The 10,339-nt window shown below is 45.6% G+C and overlaps 45 non-coding genes across 45 annotated transcripts in view; all 45 read right to left on the reverse strand.

The window, feature by feature from the left end:
• LOC148963892 (5S ribosomal RNA) overlaps nucleotides 1-25 on the reverse strand; it is a 119-nt gene extending 94 nt beyond the window's left edge. The window contains exon 1 of the ribosomal RNA XR_016152139.1: nucleotides 1-25. This exon is cut by the window's left edge and continues 94 nt beyond it. This is a non-coding gene — a ribosomal RNA (5S ribosomal RNA).
• Nucleotides 26-117: 92 nt separating this feature from the next.
• On the reverse strand, nucleotides 118-236 carry LOC148963893 (5S ribosomal RNA). Its single transcript, XR_016152140.1, has one exon. It is a non-coding gene; the product is annotated as a 5S ribosomal RNA (ribosomal RNA).
• Nucleotides 237-412: 176 nt separating this feature from the next.
• On the reverse strand, nucleotides 413-531 carry LOC148963894 (5S ribosomal RNA). Its single transcript, XR_016152142.1, has one exon. It is a non-coding gene; the product is annotated as a 5S ribosomal RNA (ribosomal RNA).
• Nucleotides 532-623: 92 nt separating this feature from the next.
• Nucleotides 624-742, reverse strand: LOC148963895 (5S ribosomal RNA). The gene has a single exon (XR_016152143.1). It is a non-coding gene; the product is annotated as a 5S ribosomal RNA (ribosomal RNA).
• Nucleotides 743-834: 92 nt separating this feature from the next.
• Nucleotides 835-953, reverse strand: LOC148963896 (5S ribosomal RNA). The gene has a single exon (XR_016152144.1). It is a non-coding gene; the product is annotated as a 5S ribosomal RNA (ribosomal RNA).
• A 174-nt stretch (nucleotides 954-1,127) lies between these two features.
• On the reverse strand, nucleotides 1,128-1,246 carry LOC148963897 (5S ribosomal RNA). Its single transcript, XR_016152145.1, has one exon. It is a non-coding gene; the product is annotated as a 5S ribosomal RNA (ribosomal RNA).
• Nucleotides 1,247-1,338: 92 nt separating this feature from the next.
• LOC148963898 (5S ribosomal RNA) lies at nucleotides 1,339-1,457 on the reverse strand. Its single transcript, XR_016152146.1, has one exon. It is a non-coding gene; the product is annotated as a 5S ribosomal RNA (ribosomal RNA).
• A 171-nt stretch (nucleotides 1,458-1,628) lies between these two features.
• Nucleotides 1,629-1,747, reverse strand: LOC148963899 (5S ribosomal RNA). Its single transcript, XR_016152147.1, has one exon. It is a non-coding gene; the product is annotated as a 5S ribosomal RNA (ribosomal RNA).
• A 92-nt stretch (nucleotides 1,748-1,839) lies between these two features.
• On the reverse strand, nucleotides 1,840-1,958 carry LOC148963900 (5S ribosomal RNA). The gene has a single exon (XR_016152148.1). It is a non-coding gene; the product is annotated as a 5S ribosomal RNA (ribosomal RNA).
• Nucleotides 1,959-2,132: 174 nt separating this feature from the next.
• LOC148963901 (5S ribosomal RNA) lies at nucleotides 2,133-2,251 on the reverse strand. The gene has a single exon (XR_016152149.1). It is a non-coding gene; the product is annotated as a 5S ribosomal RNA (ribosomal RNA).
• A 92-nt stretch (nucleotides 2,252-2,343) lies between these two features.
• LOC148963902 (5S ribosomal RNA) lies at nucleotides 2,344-2,462 on the reverse strand. The gene has a single exon (XR_016152150.1). It is a non-coding gene; the product is annotated as a 5S ribosomal RNA (ribosomal RNA).
• Nucleotides 2,463-2,632: 170 nt separating this feature from the next.
• On the reverse strand, nucleotides 2,633-2,751 carry LOC148963903 (5S ribosomal RNA). Its single transcript, XR_016152151.1, has one exon. It is a non-coding gene; the product is annotated as a 5S ribosomal RNA (ribosomal RNA).
• A 92-nt stretch (nucleotides 2,752-2,843) lies between these two features.
• Nucleotides 2,844-2,962, reverse strand: LOC148963904 (5S ribosomal RNA). Its single transcript, XR_016152153.1, has one exon. It is a non-coding gene; the product is annotated as a 5S ribosomal RNA (ribosomal RNA).
• Nucleotides 2,963-3,054: 92 nt separating this feature from the next.
• Nucleotides 3,055-3,173, reverse strand: LOC148963905 (5S ribosomal RNA). The gene has a single exon (XR_016152154.1). It is a non-coding gene; the product is annotated as a 5S ribosomal RNA (ribosomal RNA).
• A 92-nt stretch (nucleotides 3,174-3,265) lies between these two features.
• On the reverse strand, nucleotides 3,266-3,384 carry LOC148963906 (5S ribosomal RNA). Its single transcript, XR_016152155.1, has one exon. It is a non-coding gene; the product is annotated as a 5S ribosomal RNA (ribosomal RNA).
• Nucleotides 3,385-3,476: 92 nt separating this feature from the next.
• On the reverse strand, nucleotides 3,477-3,595 carry LOC148963907 (5S ribosomal RNA). The gene has a single exon (XR_016153245.1). It is a non-coding gene; the product is annotated as a 5S ribosomal RNA (ribosomal RNA).
• A 92-nt stretch (nucleotides 3,596-3,687) lies between these two features.
• On the reverse strand, nucleotides 3,688-3,806 carry LOC148963908 (5S ribosomal RNA). Its single transcript, XR_016152156.1, has one exon. It is a non-coding gene; the product is annotated as a 5S ribosomal RNA (ribosomal RNA).
• A 92-nt stretch (nucleotides 3,807-3,898) lies between these two features.
• LOC148963909 (5S ribosomal RNA) lies at nucleotides 3,899-4,017 on the reverse strand. Its single transcript, XR_016152157.1, has one exon. It is a non-coding gene; the product is annotated as a 5S ribosomal RNA (ribosomal RNA).
• Nucleotides 4,018-4,109: 92 nt separating this feature from the next.
• On the reverse strand, nucleotides 4,110-4,228 carry LOC148963910 (5S ribosomal RNA). Its single transcript, XR_016152158.1, has one exon. It is a non-coding gene; the product is annotated as a 5S ribosomal RNA (ribosomal RNA).
• Nucleotides 4,229-4,320: 92 nt separating this feature from the next.
• Nucleotides 4,321-4,439, reverse strand: LOC148963911 (5S ribosomal RNA). Its single transcript, XR_016152159.1, has one exon. It is a non-coding gene; the product is annotated as a 5S ribosomal RNA (ribosomal RNA).
• A 92-nt stretch (nucleotides 4,440-4,531) lies between these two features.
• On the reverse strand, nucleotides 4,532-4,650 carry LOC148963912 (5S ribosomal RNA). The gene has a single exon (XR_016152160.1). It is a non-coding gene; the product is annotated as a 5S ribosomal RNA (ribosomal RNA).
• A 173-nt stretch (nucleotides 4,651-4,823) lies between these two features.
• LOC148963913 (5S ribosomal RNA) lies at nucleotides 4,824-4,942 on the reverse strand. Its single transcript, XR_016152161.1, has one exon. It is a non-coding gene; the product is annotated as a 5S ribosomal RNA (ribosomal RNA).
• Nucleotides 4,943-5,034: 92 nt separating this feature from the next.
• LOC148963914 (5S ribosomal RNA) lies at nucleotides 5,035-5,153 on the reverse strand. Its single transcript, XR_016152162.1, has one exon. It is a non-coding gene; the product is annotated as a 5S ribosomal RNA (ribosomal RNA).
• A 92-nt stretch (nucleotides 5,154-5,245) lies between these two features.
• LOC148963915 (5S ribosomal RNA) lies at nucleotides 5,246-5,364 on the reverse strand. Its single transcript, XR_016152164.1, has one exon. It is a non-coding gene; the product is annotated as a 5S ribosomal RNA (ribosomal RNA).
• A 92-nt stretch (nucleotides 5,365-5,456) lies between these two features.
• Nucleotides 5,457-5,575, reverse strand: LOC148963916 (5S ribosomal RNA). The gene has a single exon (XR_016152165.1). It is a non-coding gene; the product is annotated as a 5S ribosomal RNA (ribosomal RNA).
• Nucleotides 5,576-5,746: 171 nt separating this feature from the next.
• Nucleotides 5,747-5,865, reverse strand: LOC148963917 (5S ribosomal RNA). The gene has a single exon (XR_016152166.1). It is a non-coding gene; the product is annotated as a 5S ribosomal RNA (ribosomal RNA).
• Nucleotides 5,866-5,957: 92 nt separating this feature from the next.
• Nucleotides 5,958-6,076, reverse strand: LOC148963918 (5S ribosomal RNA). The gene has a single exon (XR_016152168.1). It is a non-coding gene; the product is annotated as a 5S ribosomal RNA (ribosomal RNA).
• A 92-nt stretch (nucleotides 6,077-6,168) lies between these two features.
• Nucleotides 6,169-6,287, reverse strand: LOC148963919 (5S ribosomal RNA). The gene has a single exon (XR_016152169.1). It is a non-coding gene; the product is annotated as a 5S ribosomal RNA (ribosomal RNA).
• Nucleotides 6,288-6,460: 173 nt separating this feature from the next.
• LOC148963920 (5S ribosomal RNA) lies at nucleotides 6,461-6,579 on the reverse strand. Its single transcript, XR_016152170.1, has one exon. It is a non-coding gene; the product is annotated as a 5S ribosomal RNA (ribosomal RNA).
• Nucleotides 6,580-6,671: 92 nt separating this feature from the next.
• Nucleotides 6,672-6,790, reverse strand: LOC148963921 (5S ribosomal RNA). Its single transcript, XR_016153246.1, has one exon. It is a non-coding gene; the product is annotated as a 5S ribosomal RNA (ribosomal RNA).
• Nucleotides 6,791-6,882: 92 nt separating this feature from the next.
• On the reverse strand, nucleotides 6,883-7,001 carry LOC148963922 (5S ribosomal RNA). Its single transcript, XR_016152171.1, has one exon. It is a non-coding gene; the product is annotated as a 5S ribosomal RNA (ribosomal RNA).
• Nucleotides 7,002-7,093: 92 nt separating this feature from the next.
• LOC148963923 (5S ribosomal RNA) lies at nucleotides 7,094-7,212 on the reverse strand. Its single transcript, XR_016152172.1, has one exon. It is a non-coding gene; the product is annotated as a 5S ribosomal RNA (ribosomal RNA).
• A 171-nt stretch (nucleotides 7,213-7,383) lies between these two features.
• Nucleotides 7,384-7,502, reverse strand: LOC148963924 (5S ribosomal RNA). Its single transcript, XR_016152173.1, has one exon. It is a non-coding gene; the product is annotated as a 5S ribosomal RNA (ribosomal RNA).
• Nucleotides 7,503-7,594: 92 nt separating this feature from the next.
• Nucleotides 7,595-7,713, reverse strand: LOC148963925 (5S ribosomal RNA). The gene has a single exon (XR_016152174.1). It is a non-coding gene; the product is annotated as a 5S ribosomal RNA (ribosomal RNA).
• A 92-nt stretch (nucleotides 7,714-7,805) lies between these two features.
• LOC148963926 (5S ribosomal RNA) lies at nucleotides 7,806-7,924 on the reverse strand. Its single transcript, XR_016152176.1, has one exon. It is a non-coding gene; the product is annotated as a 5S ribosomal RNA (ribosomal RNA).
• A 92-nt stretch (nucleotides 7,925-8,016) lies between these two features.
• On the reverse strand, nucleotides 8,017-8,135 carry LOC148963927 (5S ribosomal RNA). Its single transcript, XR_016152177.1, has one exon. It is a non-coding gene; the product is annotated as a 5S ribosomal RNA (ribosomal RNA).
• Nucleotides 8,136-8,227: 92 nt separating this feature from the next.
• On the reverse strand, nucleotides 8,228-8,346 carry LOC148963928 (5S ribosomal RNA). Its single transcript, XR_016153247.1, has one exon. It is a non-coding gene; the product is annotated as a 5S ribosomal RNA (ribosomal RNA).
• Nucleotides 8,347-8,438: 92 nt separating this feature from the next.
• LOC148963929 (5S ribosomal RNA) lies at nucleotides 8,439-8,557 on the reverse strand. Its single transcript, XR_016152178.1, has one exon. It is a non-coding gene; the product is annotated as a 5S ribosomal RNA (ribosomal RNA).
• Nucleotides 8,558-8,649: 92 nt separating this feature from the next.
• LOC148963930 (5S ribosomal RNA) lies at nucleotides 8,650-8,768 on the reverse strand. The gene has a single exon (XR_016152179.1). It is a non-coding gene; the product is annotated as a 5S ribosomal RNA (ribosomal RNA).
• A 92-nt stretch (nucleotides 8,769-8,860) lies between these two features.
• LOC148963931 (5S ribosomal RNA) lies at nucleotides 8,861-8,979 on the reverse strand. Its single transcript, XR_016152180.1, has one exon. It is a non-coding gene; the product is annotated as a 5S ribosomal RNA (ribosomal RNA).
• A 176-nt stretch (nucleotides 8,980-9,155) lies between these two features.
• Nucleotides 9,156-9,274, reverse strand: LOC148963932 (5S ribosomal RNA). Its single transcript, XR_016152181.1, has one exon. It is a non-coding gene; the product is annotated as a 5S ribosomal RNA (ribosomal RNA).
• A 92-nt stretch (nucleotides 9,275-9,366) lies between these two features.
• Nucleotides 9,367-9,485, reverse strand: LOC148963933 (5S ribosomal RNA). The gene has a single exon (XR_016152182.1). It is a non-coding gene; the product is annotated as a 5S ribosomal RNA (ribosomal RNA).
• Nucleotides 9,486-9,577: 92 nt separating this feature from the next.
• LOC148963934 (5S ribosomal RNA) lies at nucleotides 9,578-9,696 on the reverse strand. Its single transcript, XR_016152183.1, has one exon. It is a non-coding gene; the product is annotated as a 5S ribosomal RNA (ribosomal RNA).
• Nucleotides 9,697-9,870: 174 nt separating this feature from the next.
• On the reverse strand, nucleotides 9,871-9,989 carry LOC148963935 (5S ribosomal RNA). Its single transcript, XR_016152184.1, has one exon. It is a non-coding gene; the product is annotated as a 5S ribosomal RNA (ribosomal RNA).
• A 92-nt stretch (nucleotides 9,990-10,081) lies between these two features.
• Nucleotides 10,082-10,200, reverse strand: LOC148963936 (5S ribosomal RNA). The gene has a single exon (XR_016152185.1). It is a non-coding gene; the product is annotated as a 5S ribosomal RNA (ribosomal RNA).
• Between the last annotated feature and the right edge of the window lie 139 nt (nucleotides 10,201-10,339).

Below are 10,339 nucleotides of genomic sequence, written 5' to 3' on the forward strand. Positions count from 1 at the left end.
TTCTCAAGGTGGTATGGCCGTAAGCAAAATCTGCTGCCAAAATTGGGCTATTTGAATGGTTAGAACATTAGGGTAGTAAACCATATAAAGCTTACTAGGTCTCCCATCCAACAATATAGCTTACAGCACCTGGTATTCCCAGGCGGTCTCCCATCCAAGTACTAACCAGGCCCGACCCTGCTTAGCTTCCGAGATCAGACGAGTTCGGGCGTTCTCAAGGTGGTATGGCCGTAAGCGAAATCTGCTGCCAAAATTGGGCTATTTGAAGAAAAAAAAAAGAGACTCTTTCAGGCTTTCTGAAGAAACTCAGAGACGATTTCAGGCATTTTGAGGGGGAAAAAAGACAATTTAGGATTTTTGAACCATTTCATTGACTCTTTTTTTTATTTTTTTTTTATTTTTTAAACAATAAAGCTTACAGCACCTGGTATTCCCAGGCGGTCTCCCATCCAAGTACTAACCAGGCCCGACCCTGCTTAGCTTCCGAGATCAGACGAGTTCGGGCGTTCTCAAGGTGGTATGGCCGTAAGCAAAATCTGCTGCCAAAATTGGGCTTTTTGAATGGTTAGAACATTAGGGTAGTAAACCATATAAAGCTTACTAGGTCTCCCATCCAACAATAAAGCTTACAGCACCTGGTATTCCCAGGCGGTCTCCCATCCAAGTACTAACCAGGCCCGACCCTGCTTAGCTTCCGAGATCAGACGAGTTCGGGCGTTCTCAAGGTGGTATGGCCGTAAGCAAAATCTGCTGCCAAAATTGGGCTATTTGAATGGTTAGAACATTAGGGTAGTAAACCATATAAAGCTTACTAGGTCTCCCATCCAACAATAAAGCTTACAGCACCTGGTATTCCCAGGCGGTCTCCCATCCAAGTACTAACCAGGCCCGACCCTGCTTAGCTTCCGAGATCAGACGAGTTCGGGCGTTCTCAAGGTGGTATGGCCGTAAGCGAAATCTGCTGCCAAAATTGGGCTATTTGAAGAAAAAAAAAAAGAGACTCTTTCAGGCTTTCTGAAGAAACTCAGAGACGATTTCAGGCATTTTGAGGGGGAAAAAAGACAATTTAGGATTTTTGAACCATTTCATTGACTCTTATTTTTTTTTTTTTTTTTTTTAAACAATAAAGCTTACAGCACCTGGTATTCCCAGGCGGTCTCCCATCCAAGTACTAACCAGGCCCGACCCTGCTTAGCTTCCGAGATCAGACGAGTTCGGGCGTTCTCAAGGTGGTATGGCCGTAAGCAAAATCTGCTGCCAAAATTGGGCTATTTGAATGGTTAGAACATTAGGGTAGTAAACCATATAAAGCTTACTAGGTCTCCCATCCAACAATAAAGCTTACAGCACCTGGTATTCCCAGGCGGTCTCCCATCCAAGTACTAACCAGGCCCGACCCTGCTTAGCTTCCGAGATCAGACGAGTTCGGGCGTTCTCAAGGTGGTATGGCCGTAAGCGAAATCTGCTGCCAAAATTGGGCTATTTGAAGAAAAAAAAAGAGACTCTTTCAGGCTTTCTGAAGAAACTCAGAGACGATTTCAGGCATTTTGAGGGGGAAAAAAGACAATTTAGGATTTTTGAACAATTTCATTGACTCTTTTTTTTTTTTTTTTTTTTTTAAACAATAAAGCTTACAGCACCTGGTATTCCCAGGCGGTCTCCCATCCAAGTACTAACCAGGCCCGACCCTGCTTAGCTTCCGAGATCAGACGAGTTCGGGCGTTCTCAAGGTGGTATGGCCGTAAGCAAAATCTGCTGCCAAAATTGGGCTATTTGAATGGTTAGAACATTAGGGTAGTAAACCATATAAAGCTTACTAGGTCTCCCATCCAACAATAAAGCTTACAGCACCTGGTATTCCCAGGCGGTCTCCCATCCAAGTACTAACCAGGCCCGACCCTGCTTAGCTTCCGAGATCAGACGAGTTCGGGCGTTCTCAAGGTGGTATGGCCGTAAGCGAAATCTGCTGCCAAAATTGGGCTATTTGAAGAAAAAAAAAAGAGACTCTTTCAGGCTTTCTGAAGAAACTCAGAGACGATTTCAGGCATTTTGAGGGGGAAAAAAGACAATTTAGGATTTTTGAACCATTTCATTGACTCTTATTTTTTTTTTTTTTTTTTTTTAAACAATAAAGCTTACAGCACCTGGTATTCCCAGGCGGTCTCCCATCCAAGTACTAACCAGGCCCGACCCTGCTTAGCTTCCGAGATCAGACGAGTTCGGGCGTTCTCAAGGTGGTATGGCCGTAAGCAAAATCTGCTGCCAAAATTGGGCTATTTGAATGGTTAGAACATTAGGGTAGTAAACCATATAAAGCTTACTAGGTCTCCCATCCAACAATAAAGCTTACAGCACCTGGTATTCCCAGGCGGTCTCCCATCCAAGTACTAACCAGGCCCGACCCTGCTTAGCTTCCGAGATCAGACGAGTTCGGGCGTTCTCAAGGTGGTATGGCCGTAAGCGAAATCTGCTGCCAAAATTGGGCTATTTGAAGAAAAAAAAAGAGACTCTTTCAGGCTTTCTGAAGAAACTCAGAGACGATTTCAGGCATTTTGAGGGGGAAAAAAGACAATTTAGGATTTTTGAACAATTTCATTGACTCTTTTTTTTTTTTTTTTTTTTTAAACAATAAAGCTTACAGCACCTGGTATTCCCAGGCGGTCTCCCATCCAAGTACTAACCAGGCCCGACCCTGCTTAGCTTCCGAGATCAGACGAGTTCGGGCGTTCTCAAGGTGGTATGGCCGTAAGCAAAATCTGCTGCCAAAATTGGGCTATTTGAATGGTTAGAACATTAGGGTAGTAAACCATATAAAGCTTACTAGGTCTCCCATCCAACAATAAAGCTTACAGCACCTGGTATTCCCAGGCGGTCTCCCATCCAAGTACTAACCAGGCCCGACCCTGCTTAGCTTCCGAGATCAGACGAGTTCGGGCGTTCTCAAGGTGGTATGGCCGTAAGCAAAATCTGCTGCCAAAATTGGGCTATTTGAATGGTTAGAACATTAGGGTAGTAAACCATATAAAGCTTACTAGGTCTCCCATCCAACAATAAAGCTTACAGCACCTGGTATTCCCAGGCGGTCTCCCATCCAAGTACTAACCAGGCCCGACCCTGCTTAGCTTCCGAGATCAGACGAGTTCGGGCGTTCTCAAGGTGGTATGGCCGTAAGCAAAATCTGCTGCCAAAATTGGGCTTTTTGAATGGTTAGAACATTAGGGTAGTAAACCATATAAAGCTTACTAGGTCTCCCATCCAACAATAAAGCTTACAGCACCTGGTATTCCCAGGCGGTCTCCCATCCAAGTACTAACCAGGCCCGACCCTGCTTAGCTTCCGAGATCAGACGAGTTCGGGCGTTCTCAAGGTGGTATGGCCGTAAGCAAAATCTGCTGCCAAAATTGGGCTATTTGAATGGTTAGAACATTAGGGTAGTAAACCATATAAAGCTTACTAGGTGTCCCATCCAACAATAAAGCTTACAGCACCTGGTATTCCCAGGCGGTCTCCCATCCAAGTACTAACCAGGCCCGACCCTGCTTTGCTTCCGAGATCAGACGAGTTCGGGCGTTCTCAAGGTGGTATGGCCGTAAGCAAAATCTGCTGCCAAAATTGGGCTATTTGAATGGTTAGAACATTAGGGTAGTAAACCATATAAAGCTTACTAGGTCTCCCATCCAACAATAAAGCTTACAGCACCTGGTATTCCCAGGCGGTCTCCCATCCAAGTACTAACCAGGCCCGACCCTGCTTAGCTTCCGAGATCAGACGAGTTCGGGCGTTCTCAAGGTGGTATGGCCGTAAGCGAAATCTGCTGCCAAAATTGGGCTATTTGAATGGTTAGAACATTAGGGTAGTAAACCATATAAAGCTTACTAGGTCTCCCATCCAACAATAAAGCTTACAGCACCTGGTATTCCCAGGCGGTCTCCCATCCAAGTACTAACCAGGCCCGACCCTGCTTAGCTTCCGAGATCAGACGAGTTCGGGCGTTCTCAAGGTGGTATGGCCGTAAGCGAAATCTGCTGCCAAAATTGGGCTTTTTGAATGGTTAGAACATTAGGGTAGTAAACCATATAAAGCTTACTAGGTCTCCCATCCAACAATAAAGCTTACAGCACCTGGTATTCCCAGGCGGTCTCCCATCCAAGTACTAACCAGGCCCGACCCTGCTTAGCTTCCGAGATCAGACGAGTTCGGGCGTTCTCAAGGTGGTATGGCCGTAAGCAAAATCTGCTGCCAAAATTGGGCTTTTTGAATGGTTAGAACATTAGGGTAGTAAACCATATAAAGCTTACTAGGTCTCCCATCCAACAATAAAGCTTACAGCACCTGGTATTCCCAGGCGGTCTCCCATCCAAGTACTAACCAGGCCCGACCCTGCTTAGCTTCCGAGATCAGACGAGTTCGGGCGTTCTCAAGGTGGTATGGCCGTAAGCAAAATCTGCTGCCAAAATTGGGCTATTTGAATGGTTAGAACATTAGGGTAGTAAACCATATAAAGCTTACTAGGTCTCCCATCCAACAATAAAGCTTACAGCACCTGGTATTCCCAGGCGGTCTCCCATCCAAGTACTAACCAGGCCCGACCCTGCTTAGCTTCCGAGATCAGACGAGTTCGGGCGTTCTCAAGGTGGTATGGCCGTAAGCGAAATCTGCTGCCAAAATTGGGCTATTTGAAGAAAAAAAAAAGAGACTCTTTCAGGCTTTCTGAAGAAACTCAGAGACGATTTCAGGCATTTTGAGGGGGAAAAAAGACAATTTAGGATTTTTGAACCATTTCATTGACTCATTTTTTTTTTTTTTTTTTTTTTAAACAATAAAGCTTACAGCACCTGGTATTCCCAGGCGGTCTCCCATCCAAGTACTAACCAGGCCCGACCCTGCTTAGCTTCCGAGATCAGACGAGTTCGGGCGTTCTCAAGGTGGTATGGCCGTAAGCAAAATCTGCTGCCAAAATTGGGCTTTTTGAATGGTTAGAACATTAGGGTAGTAAACCATATAAAGCTTACTAGGTCTCCCATCCAACAATAAAGCTTACAGCACCTGGTATTCCCAGGCGGTCTCCCATCCAAGTACTAACCAGGCCCGACCCTGCTTAGCTTCCGAGATCAGACGAGTTCGGGCGTTCTCAAGGTGGTATGGCCGTAAGCAAAATCTGCTGCCAAAATTGGGCTTTTTGAATGGTTAGAACATTAGGGTAGTAAACCATATAAAGCTTACTAGGTCTCCCATCCAACAATAAAGCTTACAGCACCTGGTATTCCCAGGCGGTCTCCCATCCAAGTACTAACCAGGCCCGACCCTGCTTAGCTTCCGAGATCAGACGAGTTCGGGCGTTCTCAAGGTGGTATGGCCGTAAGCAAAATCTGCTGCCAAAATTGGGCTATTTGAATGGTTAGAACATTAGGGTAGTAAACCATATAAAGCTTACTAGGTCTCCCATCCAACAATAAAGCTTACAGCACCTGGTATTCCCAGGCGGTCTCCCATCCAAGTACTAACCAGGCCCGACCCTGCTTAGCTTCCGAGATCAGACGAGTTCGGGCGTTCTCAAGGTGGTATGGCCGTAAGCGAAATCTGCTGCCAAAATTGGGCTATTTGAAGAAAAAAAAAGAGACTCTTTCAGGCTTTCTGAAGAAACTCAGAGACGATTTCAGGCATTTTGAGGGGGAAAAAAGACAATTTAGGATTTTTGAACTATTTCATTGACTCTTTTTTTTTTTTTTTTTTTTTTAAACAATAAAGCTTACAGCACCTGGTATTCCCAGGCGGTCTCCCATCCAAGTACTAACCAGGCCCGACCCTGCTTAGCTTCCGAGATCAGACGAGTTCGGGCGTTCTCAAGGTGGTATGGCCGTAAGCAAAATCTGCTGCCAAAATTGGGCTATTTGAATGGTTAGAACATTAGGGTAGTAAACCATATAAAGCTTACTAGGTCTCCCATCCAACAATAAAGCTTACAGCACCTGGTATTCCCAGGCGGTCTCCCATCCAAGTACTAACCAGGCCCGACCCTGCTTAGCTTCCGAGATCAGACGAGTTCGGGCGTTCTCAAGGTGGTATGGCCGTAAGCAAAATCTGCTGCCAAAATTGGGCTATTTGAATGGTTAGAACATTAGGGTAGTAAACCATATAAAGCTTACTAGGTCTCCCATCCAACAATAAAGCTTACAGCACCTGGTATTCCCAGGCGGTCTCCCATCCAAGTACTAACCAGGCCCGACCCTGCTTAGCTTCCGAGATCAGACGAGTTCGGGCGTTCTCAAGGTGGTATGGCCGTAAGCGAAATCTGCTGCCAAAATTGGGCTATTTGAAGAAAAAAAAAAGAGACTCTTTCAGGCTTTCTGAAGAAACTCAGAGACGATTTCAGGCATTTTGAGGGGGAAAAAAGACAATTTAGGATTTTTGAACCATTTCATTGACTCTTTTTTTTTTTTTTTTTTTTTTTAAACAATAAAGCTTACAGCACCTGGTATTCCCAGGCGGTCTCCCATCCAAGTACTAACCAGGCCCGACCCTGCTTAGCTTCCGAGATCAGACGAGTTCGGGCGTTCTCAAGGTGGTATGGCCGTAAGCAAAATCTGCTGCCAAAATTGGGCTTTTTGAATGGTTAGAACATTAGGGTAGTAAACCATATAAAGCTTACTAGGTGTCCCATCCAACAATAAAGCTTACAGCACCTGGTATTCCCAGGCGGTCTCCCATCCAAGTACTAACCAGGCCCGACCCTGCTTTGCTTCCGAGATCAGACGAGTTCGGGCGTTCTCAAGGTGGTATGGCCGTAAGCAAAATCTGCTGCCAAAATTGGGCTATTTGAATGGTTAGAACATTAGGGTAGTAAACCATATAAAGCTTACTAGGTCTCCCATCCAACAATAAAGCTTACAGCACCTGGTATTCCCAGGCGGTCTCCCATCCAAGTACTAACCAGGCCCGACCCTGCTTAGCTTCCGAGATCAGACGAGTTCGGGCGTTCTCAAGGTGGTATGGCCGTAAGCGAAATCTGCTGCCAAAATTGGGCTATTTGAATGGTTAGAACATTAGGGTAGTAAACCATATAAAGCTTACTAGGTCTCCCATCCAACAATAAAGCTTACAGCACCTGGTATTCCCAGGCGGTCTCCCATCCAAGTACTAACCAGGCCCGACCCTGCTTAGCTTCCGAGATCAGACGAGTTCGGGCGTTCTCAAGGTGGTATGGCCGTAAGCGAAATCTGCTGCCAAAATTGGGCTATTTGAAGAAAAAAAAAGAGACTCTTTCAGGCTTTCTGAAGAAACTCAGAGACGATTTCAGGCATTTTGAGGGGGAAAAAAGACAATTTAGGATTTTTGAACTATTTCATTGACTCTTTTTTTTTTTTTTTTTTTTTTAAACAATAAAGCTTACAGCACCTGGTATTCCCAGGCGGTCTCCCATCCAAGTACTAACCAGGCCCGACCCTGCTTAGCTTCCGAGATCAGACGAGTTCGGGCGTTCTCAAGGTGGTATGGCCGTAAGCAAAATCTGCTGCCAAAATTGGGCTATTTGAATGGTTAGAACATTAGGGTAGTAAACCATATAAAGCTTACTAGGTCTCCCATCCAACAATAAAGCTTACAGCACCTGGTATTCCCAGGCGGTCTCCCATCCAAGTACTAACCAGGCCCGACCCTGCTTAGCTTCCGAGATCAGACGAGTTCGGGCGTTCTCAAGGTGGTATGGCCGTAAGCAAAATCTGCTGCCAAAATTGGGCTATTTGAATGGTTAGAACATTAGGGTAGTAAACCATATAAAGCTTACTAGGTCTCCCATCCAACAATAAAGCTTACAGCACCTGGTATTCCCAGGCGGTCTCCCATCCAAGTACTAACCAGGCCCGACCCTGCTTAGCTTCCGAGATCAGACGAGTTCGGGCGTTCTCAAGGTGGTATGGCCGTAAGCAAAATCTGCTGCCAAAATTGGGCTTTTTGAATGGTTAGAACATTAGGGTAGTAAACCATATAAAGCTTACTAGGTCTCCCATCCAACAATAAAGCTTACAGCACCTGGTATTCCCAGGCGGTCTCCCATCCAAGTACTAACCAGGCCCGACCCTGCTTAGCTTCCGAGATCAGACGAGTTCGGGCGTTCTCAAGGTGGTATGGCCGTAAGCAAAATCTGCTGCCAAAATTGGGCTATTTGAATGGTTAGAACATTAGGGTAGTAAACCATATAAAGCTTACTAGGTGTCCCATCCAACAATAAAGCTTACAGCACCTGGTATTCCCAGGCGGTCTCCCATCCAAGTACTAACCAGGCCCGACCCTGCTTTGCTTCCGAGATCAGACGAGTTCGGGCGTTCTCAAGGTGGTATGGCCGTAAGCAAAATCTGCTGCCAAAATTGGGCTATTTGAATGGTTAGAACATTAGGGTAGTAAACCATATAAAGCTTACTAGGTCTCCCATCCAACAATAAAGCTTACAGCACCTGGTATTCCCAGGCGGTCTCCCATCCAAGTACTAACCAGGCCCGACCCTGCTTAGCTTCCGAGATCAGACGAGTTCGGGCGTTCTCAAGGTGGTATGGCCGTAAGCAAAATCTGCTGCCAAAATTGGGCTATTTGAATGGTTAGAACATTAGGGTAGTAAACCATATAAAGCTTACTAGGTCTCCCATCCAACAATAAAGCTTACAGCACCTGGTATTCCCAGGCGGTCTCCCATCCAAGTACTAACCAGGCCCGACCCTGCTTAGCTTCCGAGATCAGACGAGTTCGGGCGTTCTCAAGGTGGTATGGCCGTAAGCAAAATCTGCTGCCAAAATTGGGCTATTTGAATGGTTAGAACATTAGGGTAGTAAACCATATAAAGCTTACTAGGTCTCCCATCCAACAATATAGCTTACAGCACCTGGTATTCCCAGGCGGTCTCCCATCCAAGTACTAACCAGGCCCGACCCTGCTTAGCTTCCGAGATCAGACGAGTTCGGGCGTTCTCAAGGTGGTATGGCCGTAAGCGAAATCTGCTGCCAAAATTGGGCTATTTGAAGAAAAAAAAAAGAGACTCTTTCAGGCTTTCTGAAGAAACTCAGAGACGATTTCAGGCATTTTGAGGGGGAAAAAAGACAATTTAGGATTTTTGAACCATTTCATTGACTCTTTTTTTTATTTTTTTTTTATTTTTTAAACAATAAAGCTTACAGCACCTGGTATTCCCAGGCGGTCTCCCATCCAAGTACTAACCAGGCCCGACCCTGCTTAGCTTCCGAGATCAGACGAGTTCGGGCGTTCTCAAGGTGGTATGGCCGTAAGCAAAATCTGCTGCCAAAATTGGGCTTTTTGAATGGTTAGAACATTAGGGTAGTAAACCATATAAAGCTTACTAGGTCTCCCATCCAACAATAAAGCTTACAGCACCTGGTATTCCCAGGCGGTCTCCCATCCAAGTACTAACCAGGCCCGACCCTGCTTAGCTTCCGAGATCAGACGAGTTCGGGCGTTCTCAAGGTGGTATGGCCGTAAGCAAAATCTGCTGCCAAAATTGGGCTATTTGAATGGTTAGAACATTAGGGTAGTAAACCATATAAAGCTTACTAGGTCTCCCATCCAACAATAAAGCTTACAGCACCTGGTATTCCCAGGCGGTCTCCCATCCAAGTACTAACCAGGCCCGACCCTGCTTAGCTTCCGAGATCAGACGAGTTCGGGCGTTCTCAAGGTGGTATGGCCGTAAGCGAAATCTGCTGCCAAAATTGGGCTATTTGAAGAAAAAAAAAAAGAGACTCTTTCAGGCTTTCTGAAGAAACTCAGAGACGATTTCAGGCATTTTGAGGGGGAAAAAAGACAATTTAGGATTTTTGAACCATTTCATTGACTCTTATTTTTTTTTTTTTTTTTTTTAAACAATAAAGCTTACAGCACCTGGTATTCCCAGGCGGTCTCCCATCCAAGTACTAACCAGGCCCGACCCTGCTTAGCTTCCGAGATCAGACGAGTTCGGGCGTTCTCAAGGTGGTATGGCCGTAAGCAAAATCTGCTGCCAAAATTGGGCTATTTGAATGGTTAGAACATTAGGGTAGTAAACCATATAAAGCTTACTAGGTCTCCCATCCAACAATAAAGCTTACAGCACCTGGTATTCCCAGGCGGTCTCCCATCCAAGTACTAACCAGGCCCGACCCTGCTTAGCTTCCGAGATCAGACGAGTTCGGGCGTTCTCAAGGTGGTATGGCCGTAAGCGAAATCTGCTGCCAAAATTGGGCTATTTGAAGAAAAAAAAAGAGACTCTTTCAGGCTTTCTGAAGAAACTCAGAGACGATTTCAGGCATTTTGAGGGGGAAAAAAGACAATTTAGGATTTTTGAACAATTTCATTGACT

Source organism: Pimephales promelas (assembly GCF_988280905.1).
Source record: "Pimephales promelas chromosome 3 unlocalized genomic scaffold, fPimPro1.hap1.1 SUPER_3_unloc_1, whole genome shotgun sequence".
In the NCBI taxonomy this organism is placed as follows: domain Eukaryota; kingdom Metazoa; phylum Chordata; class Actinopteri; order Cypriniformes; family Leuciscidae; genus Pimephales; species Pimephales promelas.